Here is an 18,337-nt window from a genome sequence, read left to right on the forward strand (position 1 = left end):
GGCCGGCTAGCAGTGCACTCCAGGTCATCATGACCCAGAGTGCACTGTTCTCACAGCAGGGTTTCACGGGCTACGCCCGTGTTAAACCCTGCTAGTTACCTGGGTTGGATTGCCGGGTCACTCAACCCGGCAATCCAACCCTCTCCCCTTTTACACCAGGGAGCTGCCCGAGGTTAACCCTTCAATAACCCGGGTTTTAGCTCCGGTGTAAAAGGGGTATAACATGCTTTCCAGCCATCTGACCTGCTTACCTAACCTAATCTTTATTTAATTACTATAACTTGATTTGTGTAACCCTATAACAATACATGCTATAATTGTTTTACTCTAATGCAAATCTCTACTATTATTGTATTACTATATCGATATTTAAATCAATAATCTGCTTCCTAGGTCACTAATTATAACTGAAATTTGGATAATTTTTTTTTTTTTTTAATACTGAATTCCCCTGGCAGCAAAAGTGTTAAGGCAGTGTACAGATAAACAGGAGCTGAGTGGTATTGTGGCATGTACTGGAATGATACAATTATAACGTTAAGAAGAGACATGGATAGAGCAAACTGTAATTGAAAGAAATTAGCATTCAGGGCTGATGACCTGCACATGGTCAGCCATGCTTGCTGTGTAAGCCTCTCTGTTGGCTGTTGCTATAGTTACAAAAAGCCAATGCAACCCAATGAGCTATCTGCAGCCATTTTCCTCCCTGGGAGTAGTGTGCTCTATTATGCCTGCCTAGTCTTGATTTAAAACGGGGGGGGGGATATATTGAAAGGTGCAGCAGTGTAGGAAGACAGCTGATAGTCAGCATACTGGAGCTGAGAATGCCTTCTATCTCCCATCATTACAGGCTGCTGGCTGCTTCCCCTATGAGCTGAGTATGGAATGCAGGCTGATAGTGCTGCATAGCCTCTATCAGGAATGGAGTAGGATTTTTGTCTTGTAAAGGCAAGGTTCTCCTGCAACGTTATCTGCACGGCTAAGTACTAGCTCTTCACAAGGGAAGCTTAGTGACCCAGACAAAGGGTGTTGCCCTTTTTGTAAGCCTTCTTTTTTTTTCTTTCTTCATTCTAATACAAGAAGACAGCAGTATTGAAGAGGCAGGTGTATTACTCAGCCAGCCTCAGTGTATCTGGCTTACATTACCCTTCCTGGATACCACTGCCTCTGTGCTCAGCACACAAAGATTGCTGCTCACCTGTGAAACCAAGGTAAGAGTTTATACTTTTACATGCTGGGAAAAATATCATATAAGGCTGAATATTAATGTTATTTCCATTTATGTTTGCAAGAAGAAAAAAAAGTGATCTACTATTTCAGCCATTTTTATTTACAGTAGTTTTTGGTTTATATTTGTGCCAGAAATTAGCTTTTTATTGGTCACATCCTAGAAGGTTGGAGCCAGCAACCTCAGCAGTACTAGTTACCTACAGATAGGTTTCACATTGGCAGCGAAGCTATGATATGCTGGGAATAATACTGTCATTTTCATTTTTTACAAAATATTGTAGTCGCACACTTGCCGACATTGTGTCGCCTGCCTTCCGGGGTCCCCGTAATCGTAGCTTGTTGACATTACGACTGTCGACAAGCACACCAGGCTACATCCCATTGAAAAGCATCATAGTTTTAAACTGTACATCTTTCTGCGTGTATATACAGGTGTGTGTGTGTGTATATATATATATAATATGTGTATGTATATGGGAAGATTTTAGTTATGTCAAATACTTGGCCTGTGGGATGCTTCCCTGTCCCATCATTGTTATGTTATGTTGTGTAGGTCAGAGTGGCAGGTGGCTCATCTTTATTTTAGGAAGTCATTTGTTTACCCTGGTTTGTAAACAATGGTAAATCCAGTAATTGTTCTAATCTACAGCAGAAGGGTGTTTTTAATACTATCCAGAATAGTGCGGGCATAGAAGAGTTAATCAAATCTAACATACACCCCACTACTCAGTTTAGCACACCCCCCATGTTTCATAGCATGGAGTCAAGTGGAAGAATAGGCAGCAGCAAGCTGGGAGTGGAGCACATACAGTGTGTGATCCTGGGTATACAATAATATGCATATACAGTCTTATTTCCCTCACATAAAACAGGATCTACCACACAATGAAACCAGTCTGTTACTCCTCAGATATTCAGAACCATAACACAGACCAACACCCACCAATAATTCATTCCCTACCATGAATAGTCTCTTAGGGAGAGATCGGATATTATTATTATTGCTAAAGGTCACTATAGACAGCAGAGACAGTTATCACTTAAAGCTTAAATTCTATTCAAGGCTTCAATTACACACAAAGCTCAGCACACAATACTAAGCAGAAGGGAAAATATGCTGCATTCACTCTACTAGTGGAAATAATACTTTCATATGAAATGCAACACATCTTCTTTGTTCATTTACTGTGTGTGCAAATATGAACATTTCCATATAGTTAATGCTAACCTAGGTCATTTGTTTAACACATTGTATCAGGTCAAACATTGATGCTGAAGTTACAATTACATTATGCATGTTGATGTTGCTGCCATATCCTTTATATAAACTTTATTGACATGAGCTTCTGTGCACAATAACGCAGTGACAATGTCACATTTTAGTGCCGTCAGTCCTGTAATCAGATTTTTGTTTTGTGTGTGTGTGTGTGTGTGTGTGTGTGTGTGTGTGTTTTGGGGCTTTATCATTGTGTTCTATTTAAATTGATATTTTGTTGTTTCCATTTGAATGGTTATTTAGGTCTTTTGATGTCCAGGGGTTTTCTTCATCTCTACCATGCATTGTGATGCTATTGATTTTGTTCTTTCCTCCCCCACCCTGTACCATTGCAAGCTATGTTTTCTAATGTGCCATAGCTGTCTTATATTGAAGATATAAAGGGATATTACATGACGTGTGTGTGTAACCCTATTCTATTAATTAGAATATGTAGAGGTCATTTTAGTTATTTGAAATATAATTTATTAATCATGTGCATTAATAATAGAACAATGGAGGTGTAAAACTCTGACAATGCTGGGTGTGTAAGAGACTTTTTGCTACAGGATGTGTCAGTGTGACTTACTGGTAGCATTGCTACACATATCAAGCTAAAAGCTTCATTATTGATAGTGGTCATATTTTTACTGCACCCAATTTAACACACTAACACTGCTTTTGTCCTCTTTGTCATCGACTTCCTCAACTATCCATATGTATCAGTATAAAGTAACTATTTAATATAATAAATGTATTATAACTATATTTACGTAAGCATTGTTTTCTTTACACCGACGACTATTGATAAGAAAAACATGTAAATGAGGATGAAACAACGAGATAGCCTGTTACCCTGCAACTCCCTTAGCGCAGGTCTATGTGGCCTTTTTACAAACCTTGGGCTGCTAGAGTATGATCAATAAGACTTTTACTTGACTGCAGTAGTATGGTTCATCTCAGGATTAATTCTAACTGTAGGGGTCCATATATCAATGTTTATATATATATATATATATATATATATATATATCTCTATCTCTCTATCAGTGATGTGCGGTCAGGTGAGGCAGAGCCTTTTCTGTCATACTTGGGTATTCTCCAAAGTTTTAACTATAAAAATAAGAAAAAAATAAAGAAAATATTATAAATATCTTTGTATTATTGTAGTCATTTTTATAGTCAAAACTCTGGAGTAAAAAGTGTATGGCAGGTGAGACACTGCCTCCCCTGTCTACCTTTTCTGCACATCCCTGATCAAAACACACCAAATTTCCAGCACTATATACTGCTGCATCTTTGTATAATGTCCACATGTACCCTCAGGTTCATATATGTATCTGTAAATCTGGCTGTGATACTAGTCGGTGCCTCCCCAGCCATTTGCATCACTGATAGATAGATATATATCTAAGATTTATTTCTATTTTTTGTAGTTTAATATAACACATTATTAGAGTCAAATGTGAAACTTAAGAATCCATTGGAAACCTACTTGATGATCATAGGCAAACGCAGGGCCGTAGCTAGGGTAGTGCGCCCAGTGCCATCGCACAGGGCACCACAGGGCAGGTGTATTAATATTGGGACATTGACAGAATTTTCATATTTTGGCCTCTATTCACCTTAAATCTGAAAGTCTGCAGTTAAAGCACATCTTGTTTGTTTCATTTCAAAGCCATTGTGGTGGTGAATAGAGGCCAAAATCTGAAAATTCTGTCAATGTCCCAAAATTTATGCACCTGACTGTATCATTCTCACTTGTAGCTTCCTCTTATTTCATCCCCGGCATCTCCTAGCCTCCCCTATCTCTTCCCTGGCCCTTCCCCATGAAGCCATGGCCCTTTTTTGGGTGCATTATGGGCCTGATTCAGAGCCAGTCATTGCGGTCGGAAATCGAGCGCTCGCAAAATAGCGAGTGCCTGCTCATTTGAGTGACAGGATGAGGCGTTTGTGGGTGGTAACAGGGGAAGGTGCTTGAAAACGGGGAGTGGAGATCCGAACGCAGGCGTGCCAAACAGTCAAAACGGGCGTTTTAAGGGTGTGCATAATTAACAAAGCAGAGTCATCGACCACGTCACTTGGTTGTTTCTTAGCCTGAACTATTCGCATGATTGCGGTAGGAAAATCCAACCACAAGCACTGCGAGCAGTTCAGACGCCTTTCGATGTACTCGATTAATCTAATAAATAGCGGAGATGACGTAGGATGCGAGCGACCAGGGGGCGTCTTTACAAAATAGCGAGCGCATGTTTCGTTCGCTCGCTCAGACATAGAGGCGTCAACAGACCGCAAAGAGCGAGCGCTCAATTTAAATAGCCGGCCCCTTTTTCTGAACGAGCGAGCGCAAATAGCGTCCAGCTCTGAATCAGGCCCTATGTCCCTTTGAAAAATGGGGGGGGTGCCAGTGCTCTTTCTGGCACAGGGCACCAAAAAGTCTAGTTACGGCTCTGGGCAAACGCATGTGGGGTTTCCAGTTGCCTGGAAAGCCCCCTCCCCAGACCATGACCACAACAGCAATAGTATATAATAACATTTTACTTGAACTGCATGTTTTAAAGATCTCCCCAGTATCACAAATAATTAGTACCCCTGTGGATCTTTTAAAATGTGTAAGTAATAAATACACCTGTGCACCAACTAGGATATCTAGAAAACATGCACTGTTAGGGGTGCATATTTATAGGGTTAATTATTAACACTGTATAACTTACACTATCCAGTGCATAAGGAGACTAATGTGTACATACATGTCCAGGGCTGGTACTAGGTTCTTCTGCTTCTCCCCCAGACTCCGGGACTTTCTTCAATACTCTGGAATCATGGCCACATCTGAAATAAAAACATTCAGCTCCAGCAGGATGGCCCTACTTCTGTATCTAGAGGCTTACTGTGATCGCAGGCTCTGTATTTGTCTGAATTATGACATACACTGCACATTGTATCATGCATATTAGAGCTGGTTAAGTGCTAATTATGTCCTCTTCATGGACTGTCCACACTCAATCTAATATCAAGCAATGGGAAACCCCCCTGTAGAAATCCTGTGTTTGCCCCTGATGATATACTGACTCAGCATAGGTGTCAAATGTTTTTGTATTGGCTTCATTAGAACAATGACTAGTAATAGGAAGACTTTTCAGGCATTGTTCCCAGGGAAATAAAAATAGTGATTTAATAATCCTGCTTAAAACAAAAAGGGACTCTTGAAGAATGTCGTTTACATGGCATCCCTGTAGATAATACCTGCTATGTTTTAGAGCAGTGGTTCTCAACTATAGTACCACCAATAGGTCATGTTTTGTGGACAGGTGAGTTAATCTATCTATCTATCTATCTATCTATCTATCTATCTATCTATCTATCTATCTATCTATCTATCTATCTATATTGTGAGTCAGTAATTATCCCATTTGCTTCCATAGACAGAAATTTTCAAAATCTCACCTGTTGTTGGGAAAACTTGAACGTTGCAACCAATGTATTAGAGCTTAGCAGGTATCGTTCTACCAGCTTTGGTCTCATTAGTTCAGTGCAGGCTGTTCTGGTCCGCAGCTGTATTAGAGATATAGAAAACACTACATCTGGGCAATGAGATGTAATAGGGTGATTTCTACATACACACTACTGGTCAAAAGTTTTAGAATACCCCAATTTTTAAAGATTTTATTGAACTTTACAATGTCTCAGTGTACTCCTGAAGCGAAGGCATTGAACACCTAATATAACACTGATCATCATGATTTTTTTCACAAGAAAATGGAATACTCTAGTGCAGTTTAAAATTCTGAATTCAATATGTCATTAGAATGTTTCCATCAGGCATAGTGTGTTTGGGACAGTTACTTTTCTTTTTTCATATTTTAGTGTTCTTTATGGCCTGTCATACATAGACAGATAGACAGACAGAGGCATACAAACAATATGTCCTCCTGTAGTCCCTCCCCACTCTCCCTTCTCACCTTTTATGTGGAACCTCCAGCAGCCGCCTCCTCCTCATCCTCCCCCATGCAGCCTGACCTGCCGGTGTAGCCCCGACCCCCTGGTTGGGTCAGAGGAGCATGTGTGCTAGGTTCCTCCAATCAGGGCTCAGTACATTGTCCTGTGACCACAGGGTGTCTCTCACTATAGAGGATCCTGTTAGCACAAATATTAGTTGTTAGAATATATTCAATAATACCAAGAAAGTGTTTAAATCATCCAGACAATCTCTGTTATGTGTGTGGTGAATTAACCTTCAAATCTCAAATCAAATCGCAGAGGCGATATTTAAGGTAACTTGTAAAAAAGTGCTATTAACTTTACCTCGGGATCGCGAATTGTTACGGTCTAGTGCGTACACACTAGACTATTTTTTAAACAGTATTGTCGATAACCATATATAACTTTGACAATTTTGTTTAATCGTCTAGTTTGTACACACTAGATAGCTAACGACTCATGCTTCCACAGGTCGTGAACGATCTCCCCAGTCGTCTGTATTTGCAGCACAATCTGGGGATATCGTTAATGATGCTGAATGCAGCATGATCGCCCCGCCGTCGTTCGTCGACGGCATCGACAAGTGTTTATGCACTTACCGATACCGGCACCCCTGCCGCGTCCCGCCACTACCGATATTGCTGGGTACACACATCGTTTAGTGTGTACCCAGCTTCAGAACTGGGCCCCACATATATGCTGTGTATCATGTGTTATGCTTCTCACTGACTGGAAAAATGGTTCACAGCATATGCCATTTGCAATTCCTATGTTTTGTAGGGAACCGAAGGACCATTCAACTGACTGCTATTTCTGCTTAGCTAACATTAGAGGAATTGCATGTAAAACAAAATATACTGTTAACTATCCTAACTTGCCATCTGCAATGAGACCTGTCTTACATAGTGAAGAGTTTCCTGTACCAAGGCAAATGGAGTTCCAGTATGCTGGCCGGCTATTGCTGGACCATGAAGAGAAACATCCCAAAGGCAAAATATGCCTGAAATGATCTACAACTTTTTAGGTCAGCCAGAATGAGGTGTATATTTACCATTTAGACTTACGCAAGTACTAATTTTATAATAACTTTAATCTTATGTAGCAGAAAATCCCTGCCCGACGGAAGAAAATCTGAATGCATATTCGAATTCAGCATGAAAATACATTTAAATTCAGTTTATTTAGTTCTTTTGAAAGAAAAAAGTTGATGTAGACCAGTGTAATCTGAAATAAAAACAATCATGGAGTAATTTTGTTTAACAAAATTGAATCTACATTTTTGACTTGTTAAAGTAGCCACCTTTTACAGATATATCTGCTGAGCACCATTTTGTGCAAGTCACTGACTCTGGATCTATCAAGAGTTCCAGACCAACCACTCTTCCTCCTGCATTCTTGACAGTTGGTGTCACAGTGGTTTATTAACTAAGCCGTGGCAATGCTTTTAAAAGCAGAACTTGGGGTATTTTGCTTTTTAAAATTAAGTTTATAAAATATCAGAAAAAACTCCTTGCTGCTGTAACTCTTAAACTTCTGTGTAGTTTACCAAATGTATAAAGACAATCTAATCTCAGTCAGATTATAAAAATATAAATATATTAAATTATTCACATAAACAGTACAAATAATACAGAAAACTTTAAATATATGGGGACAGACTGTAACATACAAGGCTCCAGATATTGAGCATATATATCTGGACTTTGATTACTATTTTTGGTTATTTATTATATGGATTCTTTATTGCTAGTTCCCTGAACAAGGCATTTAAAAAAAAAAAAAAAAAATACCTCTGAAATTTGCATTACTTTTCCAATTTTGCTAACCTGAACTTCTTTTTTTTTTAACCGTGTGTGTATGTTGCTGATTTCATACTACTGTGCAGTTCAGATGGCGTTGGCTGCAGGCAGAGGCATGGCGTGTGGCCAGGGCACCCGGAGCACATACGTGCAATGGCGCCCCTCCCCCAAGTGTGCAAGGGAGGAGGCGTGTCCAGCACGTGGGGTTAAAGTAAAGGGAAATTTGGGGCAGGATAGGAACTGGGGCATAAAGTGCTAGATATATTCCAACCCACTAAGTAATTCCCCTAATAAAATCCAGTTTTGTGTGTACTCAATAAAATACACCTCACATATATGGTGTTTTTATTGCAATAGGGAACCTCTAAATAATTGATCCTCCTTGGGCAGAGTCTTCACTCGGTAATCGCTCTTCATGTAGGAAATCACATGGTCTGGAAGATGCCTGTTTGTGTAAGTTATGTAACCAATGTCGTCATCATACAATAGAGGTTCAACGAGACTTGTGTCCCCATCTACCCCATGCCCCATGCAGCCTCCTGCTCCCTGTGTCTCTACAGCCTCCTGCCCTATCTTTCCGGCCTCCTGCCCCGTCACTCCTTCCTCCAGCCCATTGTCACTCCAGCCCGCTCTCACATCAGCCTCCTTTCTCTTCAGCTCCCTGTCAAACCAGCCTCCTGTCACACTAGCCCTTTTTCTCTTCAGCCCCCTGTCATACCAGGCTTGTGTATAGGGTCCCCTTCAGTTAATGTACCAGGATGTGATGTGGAGTGAGGGCAGAACTGCAGTTCCATGCCCTTAAAGCGCTGTTACTTTAGAAACTTGTACCCTCACGAGTTTGCTACCTCGTCGCCACGCTTAGGGCATGATGACTCGCTCTGCTTCGCTCGCCACAGGTTACTATTTCCGATAAATGTCCACGTGGATAGTGGCTGATGATATGAGGGTACATCTACTGAAGGGGATCTATCCCCAGCCATTACACCACCCCTTGTCACACTAGCCCCCTTTCTCTTCAGCCAGCCCCTTCCCCTGACCCCTCTGACTTGCCATCTTCTCTTCAGCCTGCATGCTCCTCTTCTTGCTCCTCATAGTATAATTGTTGTACACAGTATGTGTGTGTAATATATGTATTAAAATATATGTGTATATTAGGGATGTGCAGGCTCGGATAGGTTCGAGTTTGCACTCCGAGTTCAGATTTTTCCCTCCAAAAAAACGGAACTCAGAGGCAAAACGCCATCTTGCATGGACAAACATCATCATTCCTGGACAAAGTCCAGGAATGATGATGTATGTCAATGCAAGATGACGTTAGGGGATTCCCTGACTGCACGTCCAGAGCCAGGCATAGGCATAGGGGCGACTTGAATGCTTAGGGGCATTCAAGGCTCTGCCGCTGCCTCCCACACGCCGCTGCCACAATTGGAGCTCCGCTCCGACCAGGCATCGCACCTGTCAGCCGATCAGGTGACTGTGACCGGTCAGAATGAGCTTCTGCACAGAAGCTCATTTCGACTGGTCCCCATTATTTAAATGGTTGGAGTCGGAGCGGGCCCGCTTCGGCCGCTCCGGCTCCACCAACATAACAGCCAGCCACTCGTTGCAGCCCGGCCCCATTTTATGACACGGCGCGCATGACGTCATGCGTGCCGTGTCATAACAAGGGGCCGGGCTGCTGGAAGGAGAGGATCCGCGGAGAAGAAGCAGCCAAGGTAAGTGGTGGCTCTGGGGCGGGGAGGCTGAGACACACTGGGCTGGAGGGGAAAGGCAAGGCTTAGACACGCACTGGGGCTGGTGGGGGGCTGAGACACGTACTGGGGCTGGAGGGGGGGAGGCTGAGACACGCACTGGGGCTGGGGGGGAAGGCTGAGACATGCACTGGGGCTGGGGGGGAAGGCTGAGACATGCACTGGGGCTGGGGGGGAGGCTGAGACATGCACTGGGGCTGGGGGGGAGGCTGAGACATGCACTGGGGCTTAGGGGGGAGGCTGAGACATGCACTGGGGCTTGGGGGGGTTGGCTGAGACATGCACTGGGGCTTGGGGGGGGAGGCTGAGACATGCACAGGGGCTTGGGGGGGAGGCTGAGACATGCACTGGGGCTTGAGGGGGGAGGCTGAGATATGCACTGGGGCTGGGGGGGAGGCTGAGACACGCACTGGGGCTGGGGGCGAAGGCAAGGCTGAGACACTGTGATGCTTGGGGGGGGGCTGAGACATGGGCTGGGGGGGAAGGCAAGGTTGAGACACTCTGGGGCTTGGGGGGAGGCTGAGACATGCACTGGGGCTGGGGGGGAAGGCTGAGACATGCACTGGGGCTGGGGGGGAGGCTGAGACATGCATTGGGGCTGGGGGGGAGGCTGAGACATGCACTGGGGCTGGGGGGGAAGGCTGAGACATGCACTGGGGCTGGGGGGGAAGGCTGAGACATGCACTGGGGCTGGGGGGGAAGGCTGAGACATGCACTGGGGCTGGGGGGGGAAGGCTGAGACATGCACTGGGGCTGGGGGGGGAAGGCTGAGACATGCACTGGGGCTGGGGGGGAAGGCTGAGACATGCACTGGGGCTGGGGGGGAGGCTGAGACATGCACTGGGGCTGGGGGGGGGAGGCTGAGACATGCACTGGGGCTGCGGGGGAAGGCTGAGACATGCACTGGGGCTTGGGGGGAGGCTGAGACATGCACTGGGGCTGGGGGGGAAGGCTGAGACATGCACTGGGGCTGGGGGGGAAGGCTGAGACATGCACTGGGGCTGGGGGGGAAGGCTGAGACATGCACTTTGGCTGGGGGGGAAGGCTAAGACATGCACTTTGGCTGGGGGGGGGAGGCAAGGCTGAGACACACTCTGGGGCTTAGGGGGAGAAAGAGTCTGACACACTGGGGCTGGGAAACATGCTGGAGGGGAGAATGATGCTGACACACCCTGGGGCTGAGGGGAGAATGAGGCTGACACAGTGGGGGAATTGTGCCGAGAGACACACTGGGTCTAAGGGAATCTGGCTGAGACACACTAGGTCTGGGGGAATGGGGCTGGTGGAACTGCAAGGTGGGGTCGGCCTTTTATTATATATATATATATAATGGTATCAGACAAAATTTTGCCTAGGGCACCGAATTGGCTAGGGCCAGCGCTGTGCACGTCCCTGCATTTATAATGAAAATGAGGTGGTCGAAAATACTGTACTTAAAATATTTCAGAAGACTCATCAACCTACAGTATTTGTTTTAATTTAGACATCCCAAATAAATCGTATTACATTTGGATATCAATTAGCTACTGGTTGCTAGAGATGTGCACGTTTCTTTTTGTTTGTTTTTTTTGGGAAAACCACCCTCAGGTGTTAGAGTTCGGTTTTGTATCTCTTTAAAATTGATAAACAGCTAAAAGCATGTACTCCAAAAGTTCCAAACCTACAGCAGACCCGAGTTTGGACTCTGTTCTACTCGGAACCCCAAAAGTGACGCGTGCCAAGACTCTGTTCGACTCTGAGCCCCAAAGTTTGGGTGTGTTCGTTTTTTACGATAACCAAACCGCACATCTCTACTGTATACAGAGCAGCTACTATTATACAGTGTATACGTCATGATTGTTGGTCCAAAAGTTAGTTTTCACGTTAGCCAAGGTATAGTGAAAGAGACATGGGCAGTTCTGACTAATAACTGGAATGTGCAACTCTTACTAATTATTGGGGTGATTACCACAAGTGCAGTCCTCCTTTAGTTGTTGCTTTACACTTTTTGCAGCTAATATGTAAACACAGAACAACTCTTTGTAAAGTAAAACTTGATTACATTAGATGCGGTATATAATGATCAGAGCCGTAACTAGACCTTTTCGGTGCCAGAAAGAGCATTGGCCACCCCCTCATTTTTCAAAGGGACATGATGCACCCAAAACAGGGGAATGGCCTCATGGGGAAGGGCCAGGGAAGAGATAGGAGAGGCCAGGAGATGCTGGGGATGAAATAAGAGGGGGGTACAAGTGAGAATGATAATAAACAGAAATTTGACAGACCCAAACAACGTGCCCTGTGCGATGGCACCAGCCGCACTACCTAGTTACGGCCCTGATAATGATAATCATTCAATCTGAGATCTAAAGACATCGGGAGACAGCAGCTGGACAGCAATATCCAAATTATCTGAATAACATGCCGCTAATGATGTCTTTAAATACAACCCTATTTATTTATTCTATTAACCATTTCTTATATAGCACAGCAAATCCCGTTGCGCTTTACAATTTGAATCAACATGGAACATTTCAGAGTTCTCACTTTCTTAACTTGTATGTGACTTGATTTCTACATTGTGGGGAGGATATATGACTAAGGGGACTGTTTATGACGCATTTATTTGCCTTACATTTAAAGAAAATCTTTTCATTGGGGCTATTTAACAGTTGATTAAAGCAATAGATAGTTACTGCTTTAACCAAACTACCCCACAATACTGCTATCCCCTTAATTTTATATGGGGGCGGTGAACTGTAGTAATTTATCAAGCTCCTAAAAGTTTAGCTTTTCTGACATTGGGCACGATTCAATTAAATGCGAAGTGAATAGCGCCGGGAATGAGCTCCCAGAGCTATTCAATGCTGTGAGAAGTTAGGTCAGGGAAGGCTCATTCTCGCGCCTTAAACAGGGAGTTTAGGCTCGAGAACGGGCATTCTCCGACTAAACTTCCCGGCGCGATGCTGTTTTCCCGCCGCTAAGGGCAGAAAACAGCATCGCGCCTGGACATTTGTTGGAGAAGAAATCCTTAGCAGCGCAAATGAATTGAATATCTCCAGGAGCTGATTCCTGGCGCTATTCACTTTGCGTTGAAGAGAATCGTGCCCATTGACCCAATAGCTAACGCCATGTATATAGATGCAGTTAGTAGCATCTACTGATCCCTCTATGGCAGGCTCTATACTCCACCCCTCCCTGCTGTCCCACTTTACTAAACACTCTTTGCTGGGACTGGCTCTTATTGGAGCAGCTATCACCAGGATGAATATCTTGGTAAATAGCCATGGTAATATCTCTGTGAATGGCTTTTTTTTTGTGCAAAATTTAGTAAATAGAATTCAACAGTAGCTGGAGCAGGCAGTCATTCCAACAAATTAGGGGGAATAGATGATATCTAGGTTACACTCCACAGCTTACGTGAACAATTTATTGCTCTATTGGATGCTGATCTCAGCTGTGACATCCATCCAATAAAGTGTTATCAGACTACTTTGTGAGCAGTAAGCTTATGTACATAATGGTGCAACAGTAAAAGAGTTTGTAACGTGTTTCGGTGCTCTCTGTGCTAAATGGTTCAGTACAGAGCAGCCATAAAGGTAAGGAAACGTGGGCTGGGAGCCAAAAAACTTCCACTGCAAATAAAATACAGCAACATGCTTCTTTACACGGAATGTATTTGTATGTCTCAGTTTTAAAATAGCCCTGACTCACAAGTTGTAATTATGAGGTGTGTATTTCTCACTTACCATCTAGTTTGTTGGGGGGAGCAGATTTAAAAATAAATTTGTACGAAAGGAGACAGCATACAAAATGTATTATACTCCCAAAAGACTTAACAAAATGTTCCCGTCCTCCTCACCCAATTGTTGGCGGGGTTGTGGCTACAGGGGTACCATGTTCCATATATGGTGGACTTGTCCAAATATTGGGCCTGATTCAGGTTGGTTCGCAAGTGCAATTATGCACGCAGATAGACGATTGTTGCGTTCTGCGTGTGCATCGCAGTGCGCAAATGAGTCACTGCGTTCGGGACAGCGATCGCACTGACTACGCAGAGTGATTTACAGGAAGTACTGTTTGTGGGAGGTGACGGGGGGTCGGTGAAACGCAGGCATGCCAGTGCGTTTGAACGTCGTTGCAGGGGCGTGCATAAATTATCCACTGCGATGGCATACGCAGCTTGAGTTCTCACTGCGTACTGGAAGGTTAGTAAGTTCTGAGTAAGGTCTGACCTTGTGCAAGTGTGCTTGAGGCTCCGATTGTACCTGATGTTATCACTGTCTTGCAAAGTATTACAGATGTGTGTAATATAAGGTGGGCTTCCTTTTGTTGTGCTGCAAAGGCATAGCGATCTCAGAGGATTGGCATATCTTCGCAGTGATACTGCGTGTGTAATTGCAGCTGCGATCCAACCTGAATCTGGCCCATTGTCCTTTCTGGGACCTGGTTTATAGCTCCTGAATTCCCTCCTGGAAGTTCCAATACCAAAAGATCCCTGGATATGTTTGTTGTTGATATGGCAGTCTGTTTATTCCCTTACAAACACAGTTAAGCAGTAAAAAGGATTTAGCACATTTTTAGCGAACAATTTAATGCAATATAGGCTCCCTGAGAGGTTTGCATCTGGTAGCTGTTAGTTTAAACTAACTAATGGAAAATAAACCACAGTGGAGACCGGTTTAATTTTATCATGCATCAATTCCATAATAAATGTTACTGTGGCACTTCTTCATTTAGGCATTGAAATATTATATCCCCTAAATTTATATATCCAGGGAACTGGTCTCATCATTATCATCACCAACACCATAATCATCACCTATCCATAATCATTGTAAGGTACCATAGAACGCTGCAGCATTGGGTAGTAGGGCAGAACAGGACATGCATAAAGCAGGGACAGGCAAGGTAGACAAAATAATTATAGATATGAAAACAGAGTAGGACTTGCTCATGAGAACTTACATTCTAATTGGAAGGAGGCAGAACAGAATAAAGAGGAGTGCGTGTGGAGTTTCTTACAGTTGTGACGTTAGTATAGGCAAGTACGGTAAGCACTGATAAGTAGATTGGTTTTCACCGTGCGTTTTTAATATTTGAAGGCTGTTGAAGAGTCTGGACGTGATAAGGAATAGCTTGTAGATAGGAGTGACAGCTTGAAGGCAGGCATGAGATTAGAGCAGGAAGTCCACTAGGCCTTGCGGAAGCCGAGACTCAACCACAGGGTCTTGTCGCGATTATCGCGACGGGCTCCTTGCCGCTCCCAAAAGCTGTGGGTGGGCTCCCACAGCTTTGCGAGCGGCAGTAGACCAAAAAAATAAATTACAAACGCCCACATTACCTGCGAGCGGCCGGCCCTTACGAGCGGGTCTGAATCGGGCCCATTGTTTTGAAGTATTATAGTATCCACAGTTTTCCCCTTGATTTAGTGACACATTGTAGAAGTGATTATCTAAATGCTGCAAAAGTGGTGTTTGTTCAGTAGTTTCTTTAATTTCCTAGGAGATCCCATACCCCTTTTTTTGTGGCTGCAGATCCAACACCCCCTGTTATTCGATTTGAATGTTTTAACAATATATTCTCATATGTAGATGTGCCTTCCCCATTCCAGGGTATTTCTGTGTTTTTTGTTTTTTTGTTAATTTTATTAAATGGTCAGAATGGCGACGCCAGAATCCCGGCATCGCAACCGCCGGAATCCCGAAGGTAAGTAATGGCGGGGTTGGGGGGAGGGTTAGAGGTTAGGCACTAGGGGGAGGGTTAGAGTTGGGCACTAAGGGGGGAGGTTAAGTTTAGGCACTAGGAGGTTATGGTTAGTCATCGGGGAGGTTAGGGTAGGGACAGGGGGAGGGTAAAGATACCAACCATCAAACTGTTGGTATTCTAACCCTGTCGGGATGCCGGTGTCAGGATCCCAAATGCCAGCATCCCGTACCCAACCCCTCTTACACTGGTAAAGCAAGCAGTATGTTGGCACCAACTCAGATTCATGAATACATGTAATATGTGGAGGGGGTTTTTATATATTTTAATGATGGGGTGATGGTGGGGGTTAATCAATAGTGGATGGGAGCTATTAATTTAGTGGTGGGATGATGGATGGGATATGGTTGTTTCTGTTCATTTAAGTTGAGGTGATGAGACTATTAATTTAATGCTTGAGTGTTTTGGGGGTTATTGGCTGTGGTAAAGGACGATAGTTTGGTAAGAGTGCTGCGAGCAACTGGCAGTAGTGCACATAGTACTAGCCTAGGGGTATGCAAAGAGGTTTGAGAGCGGCCTAGCACTGTCAAAAATGCTACTCACGTTCCTTTCATGTTGGTTGTACCCACTCTAATAGCATAGCTCGGAAACCCCCCCTTAGAAATCCTGTGTTTGCCCCTAGTGGGTGGTGAGAGATCTGTATACCATGGCATTCAGAATGGAGTATAGCAGGGATAGATGGATGGATGAGTGGAATGTCGGATAGAAGAAGGTTACAGTAGTCAATACGTGAAATGAGGAGAGAATGGATAAGTGTTTGGAAATATCATAAACCTGTAGACATCAGGAGTGGGGGAGAGAATGGAATTTTTATATAGAAATTTGAAACAAGGTGTAAAAGATGTGGAGATTTGAGAGAAAAGAGGATTGTTCTTAACAGCATTATAGTTAATATAATTATGTAGTTAGAATAGGCCTAGTTGGGTGAGGGGAATGCCAGACAGCAGAAAGTTGCAGTAGTCGAGGTGGGAGAAGATAAGAGCGTGGATGCTGTTTCATCTTTGGTAAGAAAATGGCAACAAGACTGGTAGACGGAATGGATGTGAGGAATAAACAGCTGGGCAGTGTCATGTGTGACACAAGGGCAGTGGGCTTGAGAGGCTGAAGAAATTATGCTGCTATTGTCAGTTAGGGAGATTTGAGGGGAGGATGTGACTCTAGTGAAAATATGTTAAACTTTAGATGACGACACATCCATGTGGAGTTAGCAATCAAGAGAAGACTTCACAAGAGTGAATATAGAGGGTTCACCACATAATGTAAACCATTAGTGAGCCACAAAAACAGGAAGACCAGATTAGAGTTTGCCAAACAACATCTAAAAAAGCCATTACAGTTCTGGAACAACATCCTACGGACAGATGAGACAAAGATCAACTTGTACCAGAGTGATGGGAAGAGAAGAGTATGGAGAAGGAAAGGAACTGCTCATGATCCAAAACATACCACCTAATCAGTGAAGCATGGTGGCGGTAGTGTCATGGCGTGGGCATGTATGGCTGCCAATGGAACTGGTTCCCTTGTATTTATTGATCATGTGACTGCTGACAAAAGCAGCAGAATGAATTCTGAAGTGTTTTGGGCAATATTATATGCTCATATTCCGTCAAATGCTTCAGAACTCATTGGACGACGGTTCACAGTGCAGATGGACAATGACCTGAATCATACTGCAAAAGCAACCAAAGGGAAAATGCCCCAAGAACAAGCAGGAACTGAAGACATTTGCAGTAGAGGCCTGGCAGAGCATCACCAGGGATGAAACCCAGCGTCTGGTGATGTCTATGCGTTCCAGACTTCAGTCTGTAATTGCCTGCAAAGGATTTGCAACAAAGTATTAAAAGGTGAAAGCTAGATTTAGGATTGTTTAGTTTGTCCCATTACTTTTGGCCCCTTAAAAAGTGGGAGGCACATATAGAAACTGTTGTAATTCCTACACCGTTCACCTGATTTGGATGTAATTACCCTCAAATTAAATCTGAAAGTCTGCAGTTAAAGCACATCTTGTTTGTTTCATTTCAAAGCCATTGTGGTGGTGAATAGAGGCCAAAATATGAAAATTCTGTCAATGTCCCAATATTTACGCACCTGACTGTAGATCAAGGGAGAGGAAAGGTATAGTTTTGGTGCCATCAGCATAGAGATGGTCGTGGAGGTCAAATGAGCAAATAAGTTCTCCAAGAGAAGAGAAGTCTAATGCTGGGTACACACGATATTGTTCATCCACAGACCAAAGATATCACTAACGATGAACGACCAATAATCATTCTCCCATATGGAAAATTAACGATATCATCCAAATTGGCCTGCATGCATGCCCTTATCGTCCAGCGGGAGTGTGCATCGTTGGTCATTCATTGCATACACACGGAACGATATATAGTTGAACTATATCGTTAACGTTCATATCGTAACTATATATCATTCTATGTGTATGCGCCTTAAGAATGGAACCCAGCAGATAGTGGACGTGCATTGAAGAGTGTATTAGAGATAAAGGCACAAAAAGAGCAGTTCGATAGGTAGGAGGTGACCAGAATAGAAATGTTGGCCTTATTCTGAGATGTACGTTCATC

At 43.7% G+C, this 18,337-nt stretch overlaps 1 protein-coding gene across 2 annotated transcripts in view; it reads left to right on the forward strand.

The window, feature by feature from the left end:
- The first annotated feature begins 650 nt into the window (after positions 1-650).
- SORBS2 (sorbin and SH3 domain containing 2) overlaps positions 651-18,337 on the forward strand; it is a 325,434-nt gene continuing 307,747 nt past the window's right edge. Inside the window, exon 1 of one of the 2 annotated variants that reach the window (XM_088478777.1) lies at positions 651-1,211. The gene's annotated coding sequence lies outside the window, so the exon portion shown is untranslated. The remainder of the gene's footprint in view (positions 1,212-18,337) is intronic. The other variant, XM_088478776.1, reaches the window with a different exon arrangement.

The sequence above is a fragment of the Taudactylus pleione genome, unplaced genomic scaffold (genome assembly GCF_031769625.1).
Source record: "Taudactylus pleione unplaced genomic scaffold, aTauple2 ptg000218l, whole genome shotgun sequence".
Classification (NCBI taxonomy): Eukaryota; Metazoa; Chordata; class Amphibia; order Anura; family Myobatrachidae; genus Taudactylus; species Taudactylus pleione.